Below are 18,943 nucleotides of genomic sequence, written 5' to 3' on the forward strand. Positions count from 1 at the left end.
CCTACACTGAAATTCTTTCTTTTTTTTCCAACATAATATTTTTATTGTGTATTTGGGAGTTTCACATAATGTACCCCAATCACACTCACTTCCCAGTCTTCTCAGGTCCATCCCCACTCTTGTGACTCCCCCAAAGAAAAAAAGTAGAAAAGAGAAACAATGTGCTGTCCATGTACTGGAGCATGGTGGAACTCTTAGTGACCAGCCCCTTGAAGAAAACTGTCCTTCTCCACCCCCACCCCTGCCAGAAATGATCAACTGTGCAGAGCTACTCTTAGGCTCTCTATCATAATTTTTAAGAGTTCTCTTCAGTTGCTTCCTGTCTAGACTGTTTCTGTTTTGGGGTGGGGGGATGGGGAAGGAAGATTGTCACAGAAGCCTTCTGGGTCCCTCATTCTCAGCTTTGGGTCTGCAGTCATCAATACCACTGCAAAAGAGGCTTCCTTGCTCTTTATAATCAGTGGCAGCATGGGTCATGGACATCCACATGGTTTCTGGTGGCAGTACAGGCTACAGACATCAACAAGCCTGGGCTGCAGCATGGACCACCGACACCATCATGGCCGTTGCTGGCAGCACAGACCATGGACATCCACATGGCCTTTGGTGGTAACATGGACTACAGACATCAACATGGCCTCTAGCAGGAGCCCAGACCATGAACATCTACACAGCCTCTGGCCACAGCACAGATCATGCATGGCATCATGGCTCTTCGTACAGGCCATGGACATCATCATGGTTTCCAGTGGCAGCACAGACCACATACACCCACATAGCCTTTGGTGGAACCAAGACAAGGTATGAGGTTTAACCTCAGTGTCTTCAAGTGGAGAGAAAGGGGGTTTATTAATGAATTTTCTCTTAGAAGTAAGCTAGTGTCTACAATACACTTAGTACCTGGTGCTGATATACATCAGGCATGCAAAACCTTCTGCTTTCTGTTCTTGCTATGGCTGCATGGACCTGGGTGCTTTCACAGACACACTCATACTTCAGAGGTTGGAACTGAATGGCTAAAAGTTCAGATTCTGGAGCCTCCTGAAACATTCGAATCTTAATTTTAACACATGTATCATTTCTATGCACTTATGCAAATTTCCATTCCCCTCTGCCTCATTATTGTCATCTGTCAAATGGAGATACCAGAAGTACAATTTACATATAGCTGTGATGATGATTAAATGAGTTATTTATACTCTAAGGGCTTAGAAACAGGATCTACTGATAGAAGCATACTGCCATCACCTATTTCTTGTCACTCAGCTTTTCAAACAATTCTACTGAAGAGACATCATTATCTTCATTTTTACAATGAATGACGCTGATGGGATGGCATCATTCCTCAATGGTTCAGCTCATATGGAAGCATTTCTCCCCAAAGTCTGAAGTTGTGGGGTGTGAGAGATGTGGAGAGTAGATCTTAGGAAACAAGAGTGGCACTGATTTGTGTGAACCTGTACAGCTATTACCCCTCTTCATCCATAAAGTTCACCTTGGAGGTCATTGTCTGAGCTACCAGGATCCTAATGTCAACAGTGTCTTGAGGGAAAGAAGTCAAAGGAGTTTTTACATTCCTGCCATGACAAACTGGACTTAAGCAAGTATACAGTCCAGCATTCCTTCTGTAATTTCCTGTCTACAAGCTTGGATGCAGAAGGTGTGAACTTAGTGAGGATAACATCAATAAGAGTCGACATTTATTGAGTACTTCATGTGCCAAGCATGAAATGCTTTGTGATTTCCTAAGTGTGTTACTTGGGTATATCATTTGCTTTTTCACAACTTCTCTGGAACAGGTATTTGGTGTTTTTTCAACTATGCAGAGTTTGCTCCCTACTTTCTACCCAAGAAGTACCCCATGGACTTAGTCTGTCCTCAGCAACAGTTATGGCATGTGACTTCAGTTTGGCCAACCAGGACATTAATTGTCTTCTGAAGACAGTGATTGGCTCATGGATTGGCATATGATCCAGGTTGAACAGTCAGGCTCTATTTGTACTACATCTGAGGCTTTTGCCTAAGTTAATAGCAAAATTTAGTCTCTCGTGGTACTTGTTTTCATGGAAGCTGGAGCCTCTGCAGCTATCACACTGCCGTAAAAGAACAGGATTAAACCAGAGGGAGTATATTTAAGTGCTAAGGACCAAAACTCAGATCCAGGGGACAATGATGCTTGGAATAGGCATCAAAGTCACATTGTATCTTCAGGCTTTGTAATCTTTGTGGGACAGTCATTACATTTCAGCTCAGGCCAGTTTGGTTTGGGCTTCTCTCCACTTATTTGATATAGCTGGAAAGTTTCTCTCCATCTCCCGCCAAGCCCCAGCAGTCCCGCAGCCTACTTATAAAATAAACGCACAGACTCATATTATTTAAACTGTTTGGCCTAATGGCTCAGGCTTCTAGCTAGCTGTTCTTATATCTTAAATTAACCCATTTCTATTAATTTATAAGTTGCCACATGGCTCGTGGCTTACCGGTATCTTAACATGTTGCTTCTCATCACAGCGGCTGGCAGTGTCTCTCTGACTCAGCCTTCCTGTTCCTAGAATTGTCTTCTCTGCTTGTCCTTCCTATACTCCATGCCTGGCTACTGGCCAATCAGTATTTTATTTATACAGAGCGATATACACAGCAATTTGAAGCTTCTAGATGAGGCAGTATCACACAACAAGAAGAGGCCAGGGTTGAAACTCTAGACTGACAAACAGCAAAGCTCCCCCTAAGCTACTACACCATGTTTCATTTTCTCCTCTTTTTTTTGATGTGCTAGGATCAATGGGAAGGTATGAATTACTGTACATGGGTGAGTTGGTCATGCATCTGGGGTGGATGAGGGTAGTGAAGGAAGTCAGATCTACACACTGAAAGGTAGATAGACAATGTCCTCATTTTGAGCACTATCTCACTATGATAATTTCTCATTGATTGAGAGATTTGAGTTACAAGGCTTAGAAATATGATGTTCCAAGGAGCTTTTTCTCCTCTTCCATGATTGTGGGGTGCCAAGGAAGCCATGAGTGAATGTATATTTGTTGACATGAGCTGGGCCATGTCAAGGACCCTGGTGGCTCAGACCCATGGTTATGGCAAGATCTCTTCATCAGGCTCAGAGGAATGGCAAGGCTCCCACTGGGGTCTTATTCATTCCCAACAAGTATCTTCCTGCTCCATTAATAAAGTCTAAGTGCTAAAATGAAATATCCTTGGCCTTTCACTATCCCAACCCAGAGCACAGTTGCAGATCTCCAAATCCTCTCGACACCCCTGATGTTTTAGGCAACTGACTTACCTTTTCCATTCTTCAATGGAAACTGGTCCATGTCTACACAATGACCTTGGCTGTTGGTGCTCAAGAGCAGGCTGTGAATCACAAGTGAGTAGATGTATCTGTATCTGATGGAGAACTGAAAGTGGTTCCTATTAGCTTACAAGAGCCCACTTACACTCCTTTTCCTGCTCCTTCTGCCAGTGACATCTGATTTACAGCAAGTGACAAATACTGCAAGCCATGGCTTAATACACTGCCTAACCTCCTACCTTCCAACTCAGAAATCCAGATGTCAAGCGTGTACCAGTATGCTGATGGCCCTCCCATACCATTGAGGACCTGCTGCCCCAGAGACCATACTCAAAACATGGCAGGAGTTCAGTGTCAGCCTGGTTAACAGTCCTGAATATTTAAAGGTAGTATAGGGGATAGATGAAAAGTAGCTGTGATTCCAGCCCTGCCACTGACACAGTATGACTAAAAAAAAGTCACCTGAGCTCAATTCCTTCTCTCTACAGTGGAAATAGTTATAAAGTTACCATAGAGGTTCTTTTGGGGGTTAAATAGTTTAACAGGGGAAAGCACTTTGATACTTGGCCTTTTTCATTACTATACAACATTAGCTATTGTCCTCAGAACAGCATCCTCTGAGATCAGCCCTGGGAACTAGGAAGTAACTCCTACAGTGACTCTGACATGTTATTCTTAGGGGGAATTTTTTGCAAGTTCAAATTTCTAGGGCCAACTTCACAAAGACTTGGGACTTTGCCTGTAGAAATTAAAAATCTTTATCCTTTATCTGGTCCCTCACAGATGTTCATGTGTCTGAGCTGTGCTTCTATGGACCAGAAGTCCATTCAATGAATCAGTTCCCACCCTCCCCCAGGATCCACCCCACCAGTCTGCAGGGAAGACAGAAAACAAAACAGAGAAACAGTATAAACATAAGAGGATTGCAGTGCTATCAGATTTTGGTCAAAGCAAATTTGGACAAGGAGTCCCAGCCTCAAGTGCCCCCCAGGCAGCAGAATTGCCCCCTCCTCCTCACAGGCCCAGAGTCCACACTCAACTGGCAAGGAGTGAGCTCCTGAATGACTGACAGATTCTAGCATGGTGTGTGCCATTCCTCACCCATGAACCTTTGGGTCTTCTTACTCTTTGAAACCACCTAGAGTTCTCTTTGTTCTGTTAATTTTTCACTTAATCTTGAAGATTCAGCTCAAACATTTTCATTTGAAATTCAAAAAAAAATGTATAATGGTTGAACATTTACATTTTGCCTTCTTAAAAGAAATATTTTCCTATTCATTAGTATAGTTGGCACTTAGCATGGGCCATGGAATAGTATCACAAACTAATGAAATCAGAGGAGAGTAGGGCATCTTGCCGGGTCTACTAAGATACACTGTGGATTAGGGATAGATCATAAAGCTCATATGTTGACTTGGAAGCGAGGGATAGTTTCTGCTGTTTTCATTTGGTCTATGATTACTTATTTAATGAATGCTTTACTCAGTGAGCGAGTTGGAGGACCTGGAATCTTATATAGCCCTAAACATGGGTGCACATACTCATTACAATAATGAGGGAATTGAAGTCATCTGTCTGGGTTTCTCCAGCTTCCTTAGTCATCCCCTAACCTTTCTGTTTTGCCAGGAACCAGAGAAAAGCTAGATAACATCTACAGATGAACGGTGCTACACATCACTCTCTAAATTTATGGATCAAAAACAAGGTCCCCATTACCCCAGAAAAAAAAATTCTTCAAAACCGAAAACATGGGCTTAGACAATATTTTAGTATCTAGAAGTAGAATGGGATATTGAACTAGAGTTGGAAGAGGCAGGTCCAGGCTCAAATGGAGGGCCATGATCCAAAGGAACCAGAGCAGCTGAGGAAGCTGTGTATTGGTAGTATGAGCTTTAAAACCATAGATGACACCTTAAGGGAACATTTGGAGAAATGGGGCACACTTACAGACTGTGTGGTAATGAGAGATCCCCAAACAAAATGTTCCAGGGTTTTTGGTTTTGTGACCTACTCTTGTGTTGAAAAAGTGAATGCCGCAGAGGTTGATGGGTATATGATGGAATCAAAGGGAGCCATTTCTAGAGAGGAGTCTATAAATCCTGGCTCCTGTTTAATAGTGAAAAAAAATATTTGTTGGTGGTCTAAAAGAAGATACAGAAGAATATAATCTGAGAGACTACTTTGAAAAGTATGGTAAGATTGAACCCATAGAAATTACGGAAGATAGGCAGAGTGAAAAAAAAGAGAGAATTTGCTTTTGTAACTCTGGGTAATTATGACACAGTTGATGAAACTGTTATTCAGAAATGCCACACTGTTAACAGGCATAATTGAAGTTGAAAAGACTGTAAACAAGAGATGCAGTCTGCGGGATGATGGAGAGAGAGGTCATGGAGGTGGATCTGGCAACTTCATGAGTCATGGAGGAAACTCTGGAGGTGGGGGTGGTAAATTTGGTCCTGGCGGCAACTTTTAGTGGAGGAGTTAGCAATAGTGGTGTAGGTGGTGGCAGCAGAGGTAGTCATGAAGGGGGTGATGGTGGATATAATGGATTTGGAGGTGATGGTGGCAACTATGGTAGTGATCCTGGTTATAGTAGTAGAGGAGACTATGGTGCTGGTGGACTAGGGTATGGAAACCAACCTAAGATGGTGGATATGATGGTGATAGAGGAGATGATGGTTACAATGAAGAAAGAAATTTTGGCAGAGGTAACTATGGTGGTGGTGGGAACATAATGACTTTGGAAACTATAGTGGATAACAGCAATCAAACTCTGGATCACGAAGGGGGACAGTTTTGGTGGAAGAGGCTCAGGCAGTCCTTATGGTGGTGGCTATGGATCTGGTGGCAGAGGTGATAGAAGAAGTGGTAGCAGAAGGTTTTAAACACAGCAGAAAAGGGCTACAGTTCTTAGCAGGAGAGAACAAGGAGCCATCAGGAAAGCTCTAAGTTACTTTAAGACAGCTACCCCAAAGGCATTAGAGCAGTGCTTCTCGACCTGTGGGTCAGGACCCCTCTGGGGGTTGAACAACCTTTTCACAGGGATCACCTAAGACTATCGGAAAACACAGATATTTACATCATGATCCATAACAGTAGCCAAATTACAGTTATGAAGTAGCAATGAAAATAATTTTATGGTTGAGGTCACCACAACATGAGGAACTGTGTTAAAGACATTAGGAAGGGTGAGAACTACTGCAATAGAGGAACTGTAAAAATCTGCCCCGGAAGGAACGCCGATCTACAGTCAGAAAAGTTACTGCAGCTCAGATAGGGAGGCCTCCATGTTCAGGGCTGTCACAGCCACGGTTGGCAAAAAGTGCAGCTGTTGATTAATGCAGCAGTGTCAATTCGATGCACATTCCTGAGCTCTTTCATCTCTTGTGGCTTTTTCTTTTTCTTTTCATTACGTCAGGTATATTACCCTGTGGTAATTGTGGTAGTGGTGCCAGGAATAAAAATTAAGGAGTTTGTAACTTAAAAAAAAAAGCAGAATGGGGGTACCTGGGGGAAAACAGTCACTGTCACAATCTAGCATTATCAGGAGAGAGAAAGGGAAAGAGTAGAGGGAAAAGGAGAAGAAAAGCAGGAGAGAGGGAGAAAAAACGAGTAAAGAAAAACTGAGGGAGGGGAGAGGGAGGGACTGAGAGATAAAGCGAATTTTCCACGGAGCTCAGAAGGCCTTACCTTCATCTGTCCTTTATCACCAGGAAGCTGTTTTAAAAGTGCTGATGCTCCTGGTATCCCCAGTCCTGGCCTGTGACTGTTTTGACCTGAGGACGCACCCAGGGCCTGTTGGCATCCAAAGCTCACCAGGTGTTTCTAAGGCTCAGCCTAAGTTGGGTACTACCTAAGTCAGCTGTTCCAGAATCCTGGCCAAGTGGGTAAAAAAGAAAACACACAGGACAGAGACATCCTTCCACCCACAGTGGCTGAGTTGGAAGCTCCTCTCTATGGCTGGATTCAACCTCAGCTCTCAGAGGGGGTGCATCTGTGTCATTTGCTTTGTGCGTTCAGTACCAATTAAAACCCCGCAGCCACAATCGGTGTGGTACAAATGGGCACCATTCCTGGGGCAGATGGGAGAGCTGTGGGCAGAAAGCCTGCTGCCTGGGTTTAAAAAAAATCCTGGCTGGACCACATTTCGTATTTCTAGTTCTTAGAAATTTCAAGTATCTTCCTGTACTACATCATAAAATAATGAAAGCAGATGGGAGCTGGCTCCTGGCTGGGTCTCTTAAGAGTCACTGTGGGTGGGGGATGGACCAGAGAGCTCATCTGTTGACTTGGGAGGGAGGGATACTTTCCATTGTTTTCTTCATATGTGGGTTTTGTTTTTCAAGTTGACTTATGGCCCCTTTACCGGCACATAAGGAGAGAGTCTGTGTGTGTGTGTGTGTGTGTGTGTGTGTGTGTGTGTGTGTGTGTGTTCTTTTTCTGAGTTCACATTTGCAGCTCTCACCACTTTAATTCTGAGAGGTTCTTCTCAGATCCCATCACCATGCCTGTGCACATGGCATCTGGAAAGGCTTGTCAGCGTGGTCCGGAAGAGAAAGGATTTCACTTCGGGTTTAGTTGCATGAATCAAGAATGTTTGAGGTCAAAAGGGTTTCAGGTTTTTGTTTGTTTTTTTCTTTAGTGCATTTGCATCTTCATAATGAGATTCCATGGAGATGGGACTCAAATGTAAATAAGTTGTATGAATACTTTATACAGAGGATTGAAGGGAAATTTCTGTAGTATTTAATTTTAACTCTTCATATTTGTAGCATCACATCTGAACTCAAACTGTTGAATTTTGAGCTATTTTGGACTTCAGTATGGGGATGCTCCTCCACCTGGATTAGCCAGTCCCACATGCATTGACCATGCAGAGAAGGAATCAGCCCCCACCCCCTCAGATCCTCTTCAGTCTGTGACACAGCCTAGTTTGGAGTCCCCTCCCCCCTTGGCTCTGACGTGTGCTTGATGTCTCTCTTGCCTTCCATTATCCTTGCCAACCCCTCCACCCATGCCAGTGGTGCAGCCTGAGCTTCTTGTCTGTGTCCACATTAGCACCCTGTTCTCTTGCTAACAGGAACTAGGTCTTGTAAGGCCAAACTTAGACGTTTTATTTAGCTAAAAGTCTTTGTAAGTTTACTGTACTCTAACAAAACCACAGTTCGTTTCCCTTAGGAAACTTTCCCTTGTAAAGAAGGAAGTCAGAGAGAGGGAGGGAGAAGGAGAGAGAGAGAGAGAGAGAGAGAGAGAGAGAGAGAGAGAGAGAGAGAGAGAGAGAGAGAGAGAGGCTGACAGACAGTCAAACACACACACACACACACACACACACACACACACACACACACACACACACACACACACACACACACACAGACGGGGGTGGGGGGATCAGAAAGGGAATGAAGGCCTGCAGATGAAGGGTAGAAAAGCAGAAATAGAAGAGGTGTGGGGGAGGGGAGAAGCTTTTGAGTGGCAAAGAAGCTGCATGCCTAAGCTTTACCAGAATCAACCAAGGCATGCTTACGTGACAAGAGGCATATGTCACTCCAAGAACTAGAAAACACAGGCTAAAAGGAAAAGGTCCAAGAATGCCACCGGAACATCCATGGTAGAAAGCAGCTCTAGGAACAAGCTGCAGCTGTATTTGCTGGTTCATGCATTCCACAGATGCCATAGAGAGCAGGACCGGAGCCTTGCTTACTTTTCACAGTTTTCTTTTGAAAATTAACATAAACTCTACATGGGTTATTCCATTTATCTGAACAGCATCGTTAAAACACTCAACATGAAACCTGGAATGGTTTCACAGTGAGACTGTCTCAAAGTCTCAAACAAAACAAAACAGAGAAACACATCAAAAACACCTTACATAAGAGCAATCCTCTTGACATTTAAGTGTACGATATACTGTTTCTTTCTATAGGTACAGCACTGTATAGAGCAGCAGCTCTCAACCTGTGGGTTGGGCCCCCTTTGGGAGTTGAACGACTCTTTCACAGGGGTCACCTAAGACCATCAGAAAATACAGATGTTTACATTACAGTTCATAACGATAGCAAAATTACAGTTATGAGGTAGCAACAAAAATATTTGTATGGCTGGCGTGAACAACAACATGAAGAACTGTATTAAAGGGCCACAGCATTTAGGAAGGTTGAGAACCACTGCTATAGAGGATTGTTAGGAATTGTTTAGATGGCTAAATCCACTATGTGGGTTCCAGGAATCAAACTCAGTTTGTTAGGCTTAGCCACCAGCACCTTTTCCAACTGAGCCATCTTGGGAGCTTCCCATTCTCTTTCTAAAGCAGATGCACTATTTTTTCCCTTCCTGCCAACACTGCATAAGAGTTCCAATTGCCCCACATCCTCCAATGGCACTGTCTTTTTTTTTTTTTCAATAATACCCCTCCTGAAAGGTTGAGGTGACATCTTACTGTGATTTTGATTTGATAGAATTTTCTGTATCATCATGAAGGTATACCACTGTGTTTATTTATTACATGTCTGGTTTTATCTGTTTAAGCATTAGCTCAAGGCTACGGATTATACTTTCCAGTTGTTATGATTATTTATTTTTGTAAATGTAAATGTACAGTTTCTTTTTAACAAAGAAGAGGAGGAGAAATGGATGCATGTGCTTTCAAAAGAAAACTAACATCATATAGTGCCTCTTTTTGCAAGAAACATGGGAGACTGATTCTGTAAAGCAATCCATGGATTTGGAGATATGCCAGATGTATCTAGGCATGAGTGGTTGCCCTGTGGAGGCCATATCAGAGGGAAGAGTGGGTTAGTCAGGATAATTATGGTGGGACTTTCTCATTGGCTCTACCTCTGAAGACTTGTTTTTACAATGTTAGCAGAATTTTGGGGGGGGGGCGTGGGTCATTACTTCCCTATTTGGAATGCTTGTGATTTGAATGGTCTTGATTCTGGCTCATCACGTCGTACATCTAATCATATTGGCCTTGGCAAAGGATTCAGGGTCGAGCATCTGACCCAATGAGAATCAACTTTTCAACTTTGGTTCAAACTGTGGCAAAGGAGAAGTGGACATGGAGCTCTGAGTCTACACTGTATATTTTTCTGGTGGAGCCTATTGAATAAATCTGAGCAAGAGTTAAAGCCCAGAAGCCAACATGAAGGTCTGTGCCTTGGGTTCAATTGGTATCTGAATTTATCCTGAGTTCTTCAGACACCTGGATCAGAAGTGTCGTTTCTTAAGCCATTTCTCATTGGCTTTAAAGTCTAGAATGCCTTTCTTAAGAACTAAAGAACAAGGCTGAATGCATCTGTGCTATCAACACATCTCTAAGAAGAACCATGCTGTAACTTCCTAGTTCTGTGAAGACCAAGCCCTGGGCTTCTAGCCCAGAGTGTAGCATCAGGCCAGGAGATGGCATGGTAGAGATCTACTGGACTTGACAATTCTGTCTGAGGTCCCAGAAACTGACCCCACAGACCTGAGTGTGAATGCATCCAGAGGTGGGACATTGCAGGACAATCACAGAGTGTGACACAGATTTCAAAAAAATAAAAAGATGGATACAGAGATGAGTCTTATTTTAAGAGCAAAAGCAAGATGAATTCAAGAGTGTCAAAGGTAACTGACCTGTGATGCAGTGGAAACAGCAACAGCAAAGAGTCAAGAGCTGAGAATCTAGGCCATCGGTTCTCAACCTTCCTAGTCTGATCCTCATGTTGTGGTGACCCCAACAATAAAATTATTTCTACTATAAACATTCTATAAAACTGCTACTTTATAACTGTAATTTTCCTACTGTTATGAATTGTAATATAAATATCTGATATGCAGGATATCTGCTATTTGACCCCCCCAAAGGGGTCAAGACCCACAAGTTGAGAACCACTAGTCTAGGCTGAGAGGTTACTGAAATTTTATAAATGAGACAAGGGGATCATAAAGATGCAGACTTGATTACATTGGTCTCAGTATTACAGACATCTTTCTGTGATGCTTTGTGTTGTATCCTTGGCTTCTAAAAAAAAATCACTCTATCACAATCTAATTTGAACTCTTCTTTTATCCACATGGTATTTTTATTAAACAGTGACTATGACAGTCAACTATATTTTGGAAAAATATCAAAAAGCCTTGAGTTGTGCAAAAGAAGTTTTAGAAAGGATTTCAACACTGGGTCTAAATTAGCCTAGGTACAAACTAGTCATTATTTTCACAATCACATCCAGCAGCATGCGCACTCTGTTAAGTGAATTTCTTTAGAGTATATAAAGTTTCACAGCAGGATCAGAGCTACCAAGGTATTTAGGAGGTCCAGAGTAGAGATGAGTAAGAAGTGAGCTGTCATTTCTTGTGGCAAAAATGTACCCACATTCATATTCCCTGTCCCTCATAAGCACAAGCTTCTGCCTTCTTTGAAGGACAGTTGGCCCCAGGTTACTACATAGATGTCCCCTGAATCACTCAGTTAGCTCTGCCATTGTCAAGCATGATGGACGCCTGTCAATCACTCATACACACTGAAGAGGAAGCTGGGAAATGCATTTTGGCTCCTGCTTTGGAATATTACCTTTCAGTGTTACCCCAGATCCTCCAAGTCTTAATTGACTCTGGATTCCCAGGAAATGTGTTTTATTTCAATTTTACCTAAGTACTGGCTCATCTAACCTTTCCTGGGCACAGCTAAACAATGCCACTGTCCCCTGTGCTGGTATATCCCTGTTGTCTCTTGAGTATGAGATGGCATGAGACCTCCGGCACAACTCAGTACTGGAAGCTTTGCAAATGCAAAATTATAATCTTAGAGTAGCCAACTCTCAATTCAAGACATAAATCCCAAAGGCTTCTCTAGTAGAATAACAGACAGTACTGTTAGCAGAGGCCTGCCTATTCCTCATGCCACATAGTTTTCATCCCCTACCCAAACTTCAAGCATAGTCACTATATAACCCAATGTTTCATCTCTTACCTCTTGCTACATCCTAGTTAACTATCATGAAGATCTTAGAACTAAAGATGGATCTGTTCAAGGGTTAGCACTTCTAATCCTTGGTGCTCTAAGGACTACTCTGCAGAAAATGAGATTTCATAACCAGAGGTCACATCCTTGGAACAAAAATTACCCTGATTCCAAGCAAGACAGTAAAATGGAACAGTAGAATGGGACAATCAGATATGGGATCTTCCAGAGGAAGAACAGGGTGCTGAGACCTGGCAGTCTGACAGTTGGGTTGGATGAAGCAAACAACCTTGGAAATACATCTCCAATGCTCCTGAATCCTGGAGGCCAGTGGAGACAGAATTCTACCTCATCTTACTGAAGAACAGCCTCTCTTTACCTGAGGACTGTACAGCAACTTTCATATGGTGGAAAGATAGGTATTAATAGCTTCAAGATTTGCCTCTAGGCTAAAGGTTCTCACTATTGGTGGGCTGATAACTCAAGCATAACCTCTGCAATAAATGGATTCCAGGATGAGAGTTTATGAAATTGCAGATACTAGGTAATATTTTCTGCTGAGAACCAGGAAAGACAATAGAAGAGGGGATTGTACTGGAAAGAGTAAACTGTAAATCTGGACAGGGTATGAATCATTGACATGGTCTCTCATAGGACTGAATATCTTACAGGATGTTGCTTTAAAGCTTGGTCACCATGTGGGTTTACAGTAAGTGAGGTAGAAATTCATATTCAGATCAGGAAGGTAGAGGTGCTTTGTGGATATATTGTGGGGGACTTGAGAATTTTTGACCTGGCTATTCTCACAGAGAAAGCCCAGGATTCCTTCCTTTCACAAAGGTAAAATGGAGACAACAGTGACATCTTTGAGAAGCTTAGGGTAGTTGTGCTTGATAATACCCAAATGATGGTATGTGATGCTATCATTAGATTATGCTCCTAAAGGGCATACTCTAACTGAAATTCCTCAATGTCAAAAGCAACAAATCAGGAATTAGTGGGTATACTCCATAATGATGTAATTTCTGTGATATGTATCAAGTATAGTGAGGCAGTCATCTCCCTTGACTCATACTCATCTGGCATGGTTGTTAATACAACCTAGTGTTACCAAGGGCAGTGCATTAGATGGACAGTAAAGACAAATAATGCTCAGTTTGTATAACAAAACAATCACTGACTGGTGAGCAGAAGTATGGTGCCTGCTGTCACCATGGAAATATGAAGACCCTAATTGTGTTCTCAGATACAAGTGACTTGTGGGTCTAGAGTTCTCTGGACTACAATCAAATTGAAGATCCAGTCTCTGGAGGAAGGACTTTTGCTGTGCCCCCGATAGCACACATGATATGTTTTCTTCAGAACATATCTTCAGAAAGACCTGGTTTCCATGGCAGAGTAACAGTGATTGGGAAAGGAGAATATCTAGATGCTTTTAGGAAAGTTAGACAAGGAGCCTGAGGTGATAGTGATACCAAGAGATCTAGAACGATCCGGCGATGACTTTTGGAGAGTGAGTGGTAAATGGAGTTTTGGATCAAATCCATGCCACAGTACAGCCAGTTGCTTCATATGATCCTATGGTCGTTTTCTCATCCCCCAAGTACACAGTTGGGGTTGATACAAAGAGCATCTGGAAGAACCCCCACTGCGGTTGCATGGCTCGTGAAGACAGGATTGTCACTGCTGGAAAGCATAAGGAGATGACTAAAACTGGAGCTTCCTCATCAGCAGATTCAATTTATGAATAAAGAAATTGTATTTCAGAGAGAGCAAATTCGCATGGCTAAGCTTTCACAGTTGGTAACTGACAGAATCAAGAATCAAATACAATTCAGCCTTGTCATGGGGCCCGGTTGGTCTGGCTTTGCCATTCTACTTTTTTTTTTTTTTATGTTCTACAGCTTGGACAAATAGACACAGTCTCCAACTTTCTGAGATTGCTTAGTTCTACTTAACTGATCCTACACCTATTTTCAATATGATAATCTATTCAAAAATTATATTTGCAGGCTTTGTAGTAAACCCAAAGCCAGTTCCTTCCATTATGCTGAGGATGTCTGTAAGAAAATGGCCCCCAAAAGGAGTGGCATTATTAGGTATGGCTTTGTTGGGGTAGGTGTGACTTTGTTGGAAGAAGCAGGTGGGCTTTGAGGTCTCAAAGTACTCCCAGTGTCACAGTCCACTTGCTGTTGCCTTCTGATCAGCACCATGTCTGTCTGCAAGCTGCCATGTTCTCCACCAGCATGATCATGGGCTGAACCTCTGAAACTGTAATCAAGCCACCTCAAAGAAATGTTTTCTTTATAAGAGTGAAAATCAGCAAAATACTGGTGGGTCTAGTTTCATAGCAATAGTGAAGCTCTTCTGTGATCAAGAGAATTCAAGAGGAAAGTTACAAAGCTAACTGGAAATTCTGAAAAGAATATGATAAAGTCCTAATATTTTCACTATATAGGACTTTTTACAAATCCACCCATTTATTTTTTTCAACAATAATGAACTAACTTTTGTTGGCTAGACTGAATGATGGGGATAAGAAAATAATCAGCAGTAATCAAAATAGCTGTTCTTAAAAAATTTATACATTCATTTATTGTATGTGTGTACATGCATGCATGTGGAGGTCAGAGGAAAACTTGGGGGAGCTGGTTCTTTTTTCTACCATGCACATCTTCGGGGTCAAACTTGCCACAGGCACTTTGGCCCCCTGAGTTAAAAAAGCCATTTTTATGGCACATGGAGTCTTACCAGGAGAGGGAAATAATAAATAAGCGGTTAAAAACATCGTGTTGTAGGTAGTAATAAGTACTATTGAGAAAGTGGAGAACAGTGTGATAAGGGCTCCCAAGAGGGAAGAACATAGGTTTTGTTTTGTTTTGTTTTATAATTAATTAATTTACTTTTACCAGTAGAAGATTATCTAGGAAGGTAGTATATGAGTAAAGACCCATAGGAGTGAGAAGAAACCCCAGGGATTTCTGTGTGAAGCAGTAGGAATGTTAGTGAGGTGGTTTTTCCCTGCTATATCTCCAGAGGAACGTAGCAGGCAAGCCAGTGTGTCCAGTGTGAAGAGAACATGAAAGCAAGTAGGAAGAAATGAGGCCAGGAGGGTGGCAGAGTAGGCTCTGGAACACTCAGGCTCTTACCATCCCTTGTAAGAACTTTGAAAGGCACCAGACGCTTCTACAGAACTGAATTATGATCTGGCTTGTGCAATCAAGATCATTTTTTTCTATTGCTGAAGAAGAGAAAATAAGTTAAGAGGCTGTTGCAATCCTGAAGTAGAAATAGTGCTTGTTTTATTTTTGTTTGTTTTGTTTTCCAGGATAAATGAGAGTGGGCGAGGGGGGCCAGCAGCTTGCATTTGGACATATTAAGTTTGAAAAGCAGAGCAGACATCCAAGTAGACATGTCAACAGCTTGCTGGGGATCCAAGTCTGTAGTTCTGGGCAAAGGCCTGGGCTGGAGTTCTGTCTGAGTTGTTAGCATACAGACAGTGTGTACAGCCAAGCGACAAGTCAGATGAAGTCAGAAACTAGAGGAAAACAGAAAAGGAGAGTCATGGATGAGAGAATTATGGAGCCGCACCAGCATTAAAGATGTGGACCTTGAGGAAGGATCTTCAGCAAAGGATGCTGGGAAGGAGCTAGTGAGGCAGGCGGAAACGCAGGTGTGAGTTCCAGAAGGGAGATGAAGAGAGAATCAATTATGCCAAGTGCTGTTGATAGAAAGTCGAGTGAGGACTGGTTACTGATTATGTCTGATGCGCTAATTTAGCCTCTCCATTCTTCAGTCTCAGCTTACTCCTTCAAATCTCATCCAAGCACATTTTTTTTTTTTGGTACCTCTCTGCATCAGCCAGCATTTCCACATCCTTTTGTCTCTTCTTGCAGAAATCCTTCAAGCCTTCACCACCTGTTCTCCAGATCACAGCAGTAAAAGGCTGCAGTGGCAGAAGTCTTATGCAGAAGCCTTTTTATAAAGGGAAGGTGATCAGACAAAGGAAGCCTGTGAAGTTTGATAATGATATATATGTATTCTAAGGAGTTTTAAACATAACCATTCTAATGCACTAGCTACCATAGAAATACTGATTAAAATAAGCTGGCTACCCCACTCCCCTAAACCAAATTGGCATTTTAAAAGGCATACTCAGCTATGGACAAGACATAGCAGGCATGCCTTGTCTTGCTGGTGGAAGTGTTAATTGCTAAAACTTTTCTAAGGGCAGCTTGGTAATACAGAAGAATACTTTTTGTAGGTTTTTATTTTCTTGACACTTTTGGGTCCAATAATTTTTCCTTTAACAGTTTATTGTAAGGAAAGCACCATCTAGACTTCTATAAAAGGATGTTCACATCAGTGCTATTTCTTATACAACTTAGGATATGGAATTAAGTAAAATTTTCTATTTCTGTAGAACACTGAAACTCCTGAGTATTGTTTCTGACAAGACTTACAGGCATAAAACAGCAAAGAAAATCAAAATCATTTAATATTCTACTTTGGAGCTTAAGTCAGCAAATTCTGACACAGATTCAGAACAAAACTCCTGCAGAAAAAGAATTTTAACAATAAGAGAACCTGTCTACAAAATGTAGTCAAAGAAAAAAAAAGAAATGAAACTAACTATAAAATGATGCTATGATTCTACTGTTTAAAAGAAAGAGAATAGAAAAAAATATTTAAAAATCTATCAATAAAAGTCTCACTAGTAATCATTTCAAGATTCTCAATAATAATTATTCTTTAACCTGCTTGACCTTGTTGGACTTTTTACTAATTCTAGAATTTTGCTGAGGGCCTGCCATGCAGATATTTGGGATGCATTAATGAGAACAAATAAATCCCACCCTTGCAGTGTTTACAACCTATTGAAGAGACACAGTTGATAGATTGTAACGAAGAAGAAATTATATAACCTCTTATAAGAGGTGATGAATGGTGGAGGAAAACAGTAAATGCAAACAAGGGGCTGGAAATGTATGGCTATGTGATGGTTAACCTTCATCATCAACTTGGCTTGATTAGGAGTCACCATGGGAACACCTCTTGGCATGACAGTGTGGGCATTTCCAGAAAGGTTTAACTGAAGAGGAAAGACTCACCCTAAATGTGGGCAGCACTGTCCCTGAGCTAGAGTTCCAGACTGATTGAGAAGGAAAAAGCCAGCTGAGCACCAGTGTTCATCTCTCTCGGCTTCCTGACTGTGGTTGCCATGCGACCAGCTACCACACGCTCCTACAGCTCCATCATCCCTGCCATCCCTGCAGCATCAAACTGTGAGCCAAAATAAACCCTTCTTTCCTGAAGTGGCTTTTGTCACCTCTCCTGTCAAAGCAATGAGAAAAATAAGGAGCATGGACTGCAGCTTTCAATCCAGCAGTCATGGCGGATCTCACCGAAGAGGAGGCATTTAAGGAAAACATTACAGACATGAGGCATTACCACCTGAATGTTGAGGAAGAAACTTTCCAGGTAAGAGACTCTGCTGATATATGGGAGCATCATACTAATGTGTCTGAAGAGTGGAATGAGCATGGAAGCAGGAAATGAGATCAGAATGAAGTCAGGAGTCCGGTGGGAGGCTTTGGTTATGTTAAGACATACAGGTTTAGGAGTGTCACAGTTATCTAGATGAGAGCTGCTGCTGCTGTGGGACGGTCTGTATGTCAAATTGCTCTGATTGGTCAATAAATAAAACACTGATTGGCCAGTGGCCAGGCAGAAAGTAGGTGGGACAAGGAGAGGAGAATTGGGGGAAGCAGAAGGCGGAGGCAGAGAGACACTGCAGCCGCCACCATGACCAGCAGCATGTGAAGACGCCGGTAAGCCACCAGCCACGTGGCAAGGTATAGATTTATAAAAATGGGTTAATTTAAGATAAAAGAACAGTTAGCAAGAAGCCTGCCACGGCCATACAGTTTGTAAGCAATATAAGTCTCTGTGTTTACTTGGTTGGGTCTGAGCGGCTGTGGGACTGGCGGGTGACAAAGATTTGTCCTGACTGTGGGCAAGGCAGGAAAACTCTAGCTACATGCTGCTGCTGTTGCTGCTGCTGCTGCTGTCAAGGAGAGCAGTACTCGAGTGAGAACAGGTCAGACTCTAGGTTTGTCTCAGAAATAGAATGAGCAGAACTTCTCAATGTTCCAATGAAGGGCATAAAAGGCTTTCCAATCTTTTGACCTGGATGGTTTAAAGGATAAACTTATCAACTGCCATAGAAAGACTATGAGCAGAGCAGGTTTTCGTGTAGGATTGGGGTGATGTACGGCTGAATTCTGGATATGATAAGTCTCTATAAAGGACAGTGTCCAGGAGGAAGTATGCAACTAGAGAACACATCTGGGTTGGAGGCTCATCATCATATAGGGAGTTTTGGAAGCTATCTTAGGGAAGAACTCACTGAATGAGTACCTGTGGATAGGGAAGAGCTCCAAAGTATCTTAGATCACTTCAACAGCAGGAGCTTGGAGACAAGTCACAATCAGGGGAGGGCCGATTGAGAAAGCAACTATGGAAGCAGAAGAAAAAGCAAAGGGCATGGGGCAAACAATTGCTTCGAATGCTGCCACTTGTTTGAGCTAAGTGAAAAGTGATGACTGAATTTACCAGTGTGGATGTCAGGGCACTGGAGACCATGATTTTAGAGAAAAAGATAGAAGAAGAAACTGAAAGTGGATTTG

At 42.3% G+C, this 18,943-nt stretch overlaps 1 long non-coding RNA gene and 1 pseudogene across 5 annotated transcripts in view; both read left to right on the forward strand.

Moving 5' to 3' along the window:
* The window catches only part of LOC121823216 (uncharacterized), a 150,907-nt gene that overhangs the window by 70,379 nt on the left and 61,585 nt on the right, over window positions 1-18,943 (forward strand). For 2 of the 5 annotated variants that reach the window (XR_013047978.1, XR_013047977.1), the window contains exon 4: window positions 17,289-17,735. The exons of the other annotated variants lie outside the window; for them this stretch is intronic. This is a non-coding gene — a long non-coding RNA (uncharacterized LOC121823216). The remainder of the gene's footprint in view (window positions 1-17,288; window positions 17,736-18,943) is intronic. 5 annotated transcript variants of the gene reach the window in all.
* Window positions 4,597-6,192, forward strand: LOC143272471 (heterogeneous nuclear ribonucleoprotein A3 pseudogene; annotated as a pseudogene).

Source organism: Peromyscus maniculatus, chromosome 1 (assembly GCF_049852395.1).
Source record: "Peromyscus maniculatus bairdii isolate BWxNUB_F1_BW_parent chromosome 1, HU_Pman_BW_mat_3.1, whole genome shotgun sequence".
In the NCBI taxonomy this organism is placed as follows: domain Eukaryota; kingdom Metazoa; phylum Chordata; class Mammalia; order Rodentia; family Cricetidae; genus Peromyscus; species Peromyscus maniculatus.